The sequence below is a fragment of the Hyla sarda genome, unplaced genomic scaffold, assembly GCF_029499605.1.
Source record: "Hyla sarda isolate aHylSar1 unplaced genomic scaffold, aHylSar1.hap1 scaffold_1829, whole genome shotgun sequence".
NCBI lineage: Eukaryota > Metazoa > Chordata > Amphibia > Anura > Hylidae > Hyla > Hyla sarda.
In genome coordinates this window covers 59,637-67,210 of record NW_026608476.1, presented here as the reverse complement: position 1 = coordinate 67,210, position 7,574 = coordinate 59,637, and the positions used below count along the sequence as shown (strand labels likewise).

The 7,574-nt window shown below is 46.5% G+C and overlaps 3 non-coding genes across 3 annotated transcripts; all 3 read right to left on the bottom strand.

Annotated features, from left to right (window-relative positions):
* Window positions 1–2,004: 2,004 nt before the first annotated feature.
* LOC130314527 (U2 spliceosomal RNA) lies at window positions 2,005–2,195 on the bottom strand. Its single transcript, XR_008862198.1, has one exon. It is a non-coding gene; the product is annotated as a U2 spliceosomal RNA (small nuclear RNA).
* Window positions 2,196–4,287: 2,092 nt separating this feature from the next.
* LOC130314526 (U2 spliceosomal RNA) lies at window positions 4,288–4,478 on the bottom strand. The gene has a single exon (XR_008862197.1). It is a non-coding gene; the product is annotated as a U2 spliceosomal RNA (small nuclear RNA).
* Window positions 4,479–6,567: 2,089 nt separating this feature from the next.
* On the bottom strand, window positions 6,568–6,758 carry LOC130314525 (U2 spliceosomal RNA). Its single transcript, XR_008862196.1, has one exon. It is a non-coding gene; the product is annotated as a U2 spliceosomal RNA (small nuclear RNA).
* Window positions 6,759–7,574: the final 816 nt, after the last annotated feature.

The window sequence follows — 7,574 nt, the reverse complement described above, 5'->3', positions numbered from 1 at the left end:
ACTCTGGGCTGGGGGGCAGTCAACCACCAGTACACACAGCAGAACCTAAACCCATACCATTATTGCTAAGCAGCAAGACAGGGGCCCATTGCACTCCCACGGGGCCTTTTTAAATGCAATCCATAACCCGGATTTGCCAGGAACCCTTCTTACTCCTCCTACTTGCATGTGACACTGGGCTTAGGATCTGCATAGGAAACACACACACAAGCACACACCTACCTTTGTTGCCTGCAGATGCCTCCTTGGCTGTCCCCAAACGGTATCAAACCAACACCCACGGGAAGCTGTAAGCATAGAGGACATGCCTGCACCCCATTGGACTTACCTGTGTGGGTTAAATCCGGGTTATTTGACAACCTATGGCGGTGATGGTTCTGCTCAGGCAGAGCAGTGCTGATGCTCCTCATAAAGCTGTCGCTGCTGTGAAGGTTCTAGGTGACATCACAAATCCCTATGGTTACATACACAACAAAGCTGGGTTGTTGTTGTTTACACTCTGCAAGGCCTGTGGAAGTGAGTGACATCATAGCACTGTAGTTCTGAGGGTTCAAGATGGATGCAACAATCTCCTGTTGCTTCTATGAAGGCCGTAATAGACGACATCACCAAACAGCTCCATAGTCACATACACAGCAAAGGAGAGATGTTGTTTACACCTAGTGATGTCAGTGGTATTGAGTGACATCACAGCACAGTGCTAAGGCTCCTGGGCCTGGACACAGCAGCGGCTGCAATATCTCAACGGAGAATACGTTTATATCTATGTGTGTGTGTGCGCATATATATATATATATATATATATATATATATATATATATATATATATTTCTCCGCCGAAATCACTTTTAAACCCATTTCCACCTTTTTTTCCCTTCTCTTCCTCTTACTTTTTTTTCACGTTTTTTTACGTTTTTCTCCTTTTCGCCTCTTTTCTGGGCGTATTATTCTTCTTTTTCTTCTTTTTTTTCGTCTAATGCATACCCCATCAGTGCAGCAATGCTTATTCAATACCGCCAGCAGATGGAGACACTGGGGGATAATTTTCTAAGGATTTATACTGATTTTTCCTGTCTGAATTTGTCGCACAGAAAGTTGCAGGCCAAATATGTGTGACATTTCTGCGACTTTAGCTTCTAGAGCATTTTTACAACATTATACATAGGTGCTGAATACATAAAAAGCGACTGTTCAGCGACAGACAAGTCGCATCGGCTGAAAGTAGGCCAGAATGTCAGTCCATGTTGGAGCAGGTTTAGATACAGTCTAAAGCATAGATCTCAAAGTCTGTGCACAGAATTTAGCAAGGGCCTCGCACCTTCTGATGCATCAGGTAGGTGCACAATAGCATAGCCTAACCCTCTGTACTTTGGTCTATATTGATGCGGGACATAGACAGCCAGCTGATGACCAATCCATTAGTGCAATGGATGGCTGGAAGCATTTGTCTTTGCCTTTGCAATACCACAGAAGCAATGCATGGTCAATGTACAGCAATGACACACCTGTGTGAACAGCCAGGAGACCCCCCCCCCCCCCCCATGTTATGTTACATAGTTACATAGTTAGTACGGTCGAAAAAAGACATATGTCCATCAAGTTCAACCAGGGAATTAAGGGGTAGGGGTGTGGCGCGATATTGGGGAAGGGATGAGATTTTATATTTCTTCATAAGCATTAATCTTATTTTGTCAATTAGGAACATTCAGCACCCACCCGCTATCAAGGCAGCTGCCTATCATGTCATGCCCTACCTGCACAGGTGTGCTGGCTACTCAAATGATCCAATTAAGGAGGCCATTTAGTCAGCAGCAGCAGAAGTCCTGTGCCTGGACGCTCCAACAGGGGCCAGACACAAGCAGAAGCAGAAGCAGCAGAAGCAGCAGCAGCACCACCTTTTGTTTTTTGGCTGCAGCAGCAGCAAGGCCCACAGGGCTGGCTAGCTGGCTAGCCAGCAAGCAGGTAGCAATGAAAGTAGGAATCTTTCTTTTTAACCCTGTAAGGGGGTGGTGCACTGTACCCGAAGATACTGCCATATCGGGTCAATGCATAGGGCGACGGAAGCAAGCTTCGAAATCGGCCCCCGTTCTCAAAAATCCATTTAATATATGGTCCCCAGATAGGGGACGTATCAGATATTAAACTGATAAGAACAGATACTACACTTGATCTTAGCCAAAAGGCCGAGAAGCGATAACCGTGAAAGGGGCGGGCCCAACAAGGTCCCCTTCATGGGCACTATCACTGCTTGCTGTCAGGGAGGCTGCCAGACAATTTTCCATGCACACTCTGGGCTGGGGGGCAGTCAACCACCAGTACACACAGCAGAACCTAAACCCATACCATTATTGCTAAGCAGCAAGACAGGGGCCCATTGCACTCCCACGGGGCCTTTTTAAATGCAATCCATAACCCGGATTTGCCAGGAACCCTTCTTACTCCTCCTACTTGCATGTGACACTGGGCTTAGGATCTGCATAGGAAACACACACACAAGCACACACCTACCTTTGTTGCCTGCAGATGCCTCCTTGGCTGTCCCCAAACGGTATCAAACCAACACCCACGGGAAGCTGTAAGCATAGAGGACATGCCTGCACCCCATTGGACTTACCTGTGTGGGTTAAATCCGGGTTATTTGACAACCTATGGCGGTGATGGTTCTGCTCAGGCAGAGCAGTGCTGATGCTCCTCATAAAGCTGTCGCTGCTGTGAAGGTTCTAGGTGACATCACAAATCCCTATGGTTACATACACAACAAAGCTGGGTTGTTGTTGTTTACACTCTGCAAGGCCTGTGGAAGTGAGTGACATCATAGCACTGTAGTTCTGAGGGTTCTAGATGGATGCAACAATCTCCTGTTGCTTCTATGAAGGCCGTAATAGACGACATCACCAAACAGCTCCATAGTCACATACACAGCAAAGGAGAGATGTTGTTTACACCTAGTGATGTCAGTGGTATTGAGTGACATCACAGCACAGTGCTAAGGCTCCTGGGCCTGGACACAGCAGCGGCTGCAATATCTCAACGGAGAATACGTTTATATCTATGTGTGTGTGTGCGCATATATATATATATATATATATATATATATATATATATTTCTCCGCCGAAATCACTTTTAAACCCATTTCCACCTTTTTTTCCCCTTCTCTTCCTCTTACTTTTTTTTCACGTTTTTTTACGTTTTTCTCCTTTTCGCCTCTTTTCTGGGCGTATTATTCTTCTTTTTCTTCTTTTTTTTTCGTCTAATGCATACCCCATCAGTGCAGCAATGCTTATTCAATACCGCCAGCAGATGGAGACACTGGGGGATAATTTTCTAAGGATTTATACTGATTTTTCCTGTCTGAATTTGTCGCACAGAAAGTTGCAGGCCAAATATGTGTGACATTTCTGCGACTTTAGCTTCTAGAGCATTTTTACAACATTATACATAGGTGCTGAATACATAAAAAGCGACTGTTCAGCGACAGACAAGTCGCATCGGCTGAAAGTAGGCCAGAATGTCAGTCCATGTTGGAGCAGGTTTAGATACAGTCTAAAGCATAGATCTCAAAGTCTGTGCACAGAATTTAGCAAGGGCCTCGCACCTTCTGATGCATCAGGTAGGTGCACAATAGCATAGCCTAACCCTCTGTACTTTGGTCTATATTGATGCGGGACATAGACAGCCAGCTGATGACCAATCCATTAGTGCAATGGATGGCTGGAAGCATTTGTCTTTGCCTTTGCAATACCACAGAAGCAATGCATGGTCAATGTACAGCAATGACACACCTGTGTGAACAGCCAGGAGACCCCCCCCCCCCCCCCCCCCCATGTTATGTTACATAGTTACATAGTTAGTACGGTCGAAAAAAGACATATGTCCATCAAGTTCAACCAGGGAATTAAGGGGTAGGGGTGTGGCGCGATATTGGGGAAGGGATGAGATTTTATATTTCTTCATAAGCATTAATCTTATTTTGTCAATTAGGAACATTCAGCACCCACCCGCTATCAAGGCAGCTGCCTATCATGTCATGCCCTACCTGCACAGGTGTGCTGGCTACTCAAATGATCCAATTAAGGAGGCCATTTAGTCAGCAGCAGCAGAAGTCCTGTGCCTGGACGCTCCAACAGGGGCCAGACACAAGCAGAAGCAGAAGCAGCAGAAGCAGCAGCAGCACCACCTTTTGTTTTTTGGCTGCAGCAGCAGCAAGGCCCACAGGGCTGGCTAGCTGGCTAGCCAGCAAGCAGGTAGCAATGAAAGTAGGAATCTTTCTTTTTAACCCTGTAAGGGGGTGGTGCACTGTACCCGAAGATACTGCCATATCGGGTCAATGCATAGGGCGACGGAAGCAAGCTTCGAAATCGGCCCCCGTTCTCAAAAATCCATTTAATATATGGTCCCCAGATAGGGGACGTATCAGATATTAAACTGATAAGAACAGATACTACACTTGATCTTAGCCAAAAGGCCGAGAAGCGATAACCGTGAAAGGGGCGGGCCCAACAAGGTCCCCTTCATGGGCACTATCACTGCTTGCTGTCAGGGAGGCTGCCAGACAATTTTCCATGCACACTCTGGGCTGGGGGGCAGTCAACCACCAGTACACACAGCAGAACCTAAACCCATACCATTATTGCTAAGCAGCAAGACAGGGGCCCATTGCACTCCCACGGGGCCTTTTTAAATGCAATCCATAACCCGGATTTGCCAGGAACCCTTCTTACTCCTCCTACTTGCATGTGACACTGGGCTTAGGATCTGCATAGGAAACACACACACAAGCACACACCTACCTTTGTTGCCTGCAGATGCCTCCTTGGCTGTCCCCAAACGGTATCAAACCAACACCCACGGGAAGCTGTAAGCATAGAGGACATGCCTGCACCCCATTGGACTTACCTGTGTGGGTTAAATCCGGGTTATTTGACAACCTATGGCGGTGATGGTTCTGCTCAGGCAGAGCAGTGCTGATGCTCCTCATAAAGCTGTCGCTGCTGTGAAGGTTCTAGGTGACATCACAAATCCCTATGGTTACATACACAACAAAGCTGGGTTGTTGTTGTTTACACTCTGCAAGGCCTGTGGAAGTGAGTGACATCATAGCACTGTAGTTCTGAGGGTTCAAGATGGATGCAACAATCTCCTGTTGCTTCTATGAAGGCCGTAATAGACGACATCACCAAACAGCTCCATAGTCACATACACAGCAAAGGAGAGATGTTGTTTACACCTAGTGATGTCAGTGGTATTGAGTGACATCACAGCACAGTGCTAAGGCTCCTGGGCCTGGACACAGCAGCGGCTGCAATATCTCAACGGAGAATACGTTTATATCTATGTGTGTGTGTGCGCATATATATATATATATATATATATATATATATATATATATATATATATTTCTCCGCCGAAATCACTTTTAAACCCATTTCCACCTTTTTTTCCCTTCTCTTCCTCTTACTTTTTTTTCACGTTTTTTTACGTTTTTCTCCTTTTCGCCTCTTTTCTGGGCGTATTATTCTTCTTTTTCTTCTTTTTTTTCGTCTAATGCATACCCCATCAGTGCAGCAATGCTTATTCAATACCGCCAGCAGATGGAGACACTGGGGGATAATTTTCTAAGGATTTATACTGATTTTTCCTGTCTGAATTTGTCGCACAGAAAGTTGCAGGCCAAATATGTGTGACATTTCTGCGACTTTAGCTTCTAGAGCATTTTTACAACATTATACATAGGTGCTGAATACATAAAAAGCGACTGTTCAGCGACAGACAAGTCGCATCGGCTGAAAGTAGGCCAGAATGTCAGTCCATGTTGGAGCAGGTTTAGATACAGTCTAAAGCATAGATCTCAAAGTCTGTGCACAGAATTTAGCAAGGGCCTCGCACCTTCTGATGCATCAGGTAGGTGCACAATAGCATAGCCTAACCCTCTGTACTTTGGTCTATATTGATGCGGGACATAGACAGCCAGCTGATGACCAATCCATTAGTGCAATGGATGGCTGGAAGCATTTGTCTTTGCCTTTGCAATACCACAGAAGCAATGCATGGTCAATGTACAGCAATGACACACCTGTGTGAACAGCCAGGAGACCCCCCCCCCATGTTATGTTACATAGTTACATAGTTAGTACGGTCGAAAAAAGACATATGTCCATCAAGTTCAACCAGGGAATTAAGGGGTAGGGGTGTGGCGCGATATTGGGGAAGGGATGAGATTTTATATTTCTTCATAAGCATTAATCTTATTTTGTCAATTAGGAACATTCAGCACCCACCCGCTATCAAGGCAGCTGCCTATCATGTCATGCCCTACCTGCACAGGTGTGCTGGCTACTCAAATGATCCAATTAAGGAGGCCATTTAGTCAGCAGCAGCAGAAGTCCTGTGCCTGGACGCTCCAACAGGGGCCAGACACAAGCAGAAGCAGAAGCAGCAGAAGCAGCAGCAGCACCACCTTTTGTTTTTTGGCTGCAGCAGCAGCAAGGCCCACAGGGCTGGCTAGCTGGCTAGCCAGCAAGCAGGTAGCAATGAAAGTAGGAATCTTTCTTTTTAACCCTGTAAGGGGGTGGTGCACTGTACCCGAAGATACTGCCATATCGGGTCAATGCATAGGGCGACGGAAGCAAGCTTCGAAATCGGCCCCCGTTCTCAAAAATCCATTTAATATATGGTCCCCAGATAGGGGACGTATCAGATATTAAACTGATAAGAACAGATACTACACTTGATCTTAGCCAAAAGGCCGAGAAGCGATAACCGTGAAAGGGGCGGGCCCAACAAGGTCCCCTTCATGGGCACTATCACTGCTTGCTGTCAGGGAGGCTGCCAGACAATTTTCCATGCACACTCTGGGCTGGGGGGCAGTCAACCACCAGTACACACAGCAGAACCTAAACCCATACCATTATTGCTAAGCAGCAAGACAGGGGCCCATTGCACTCCCACGGGGCCTTTTTAAATGCAATCCATAACCCGGATTTGCCAGGAACCCTTCTTACTCCTCCTACTTGCATGTGACACTGGGCTTAGGATCTGCATAGGAAACACACACACAAGCACACACCTACCTTTGTTGCCTGCAGATGCCTCCTTGGCTGTCCCCAAACGGTATCAAACCAACACCCACGGGAAGCTGTAAGCATAGAGGACATGCCTGCACCCCATTGGACTTACCTGTGTGGGTTAAATCCGGGTTATTTGACAACCTATGGCGGTGATGGTTCTGCTCAGGCAGAGCAGTGCTGATGCTCCTCATAAAGCTGTCGCTGCTGTGAAGGTTCTAGGTGACATCACAAATCCCTATGGTTACATACACAACAAAGCTGGGTTGTTGTTGTTTACACTCTGCAAGGCCTGTGGAAGTGAGTGACATCATAGCACTGTAGTTCTGAGGGTTCAAGATGGATGCAACAATCTCCTGTTGCTTCTATGAAGGCCGTAATAGACGACATCACCAAACAGCTCCATAGTCACATACACAGCAAAGGAGAGATGTTGTTTACACCTAGTGATGTCAGTGGTATTGAGTGACATCACAGCACAGTGCTAAGGCTCCTGGGCCTGGACACAG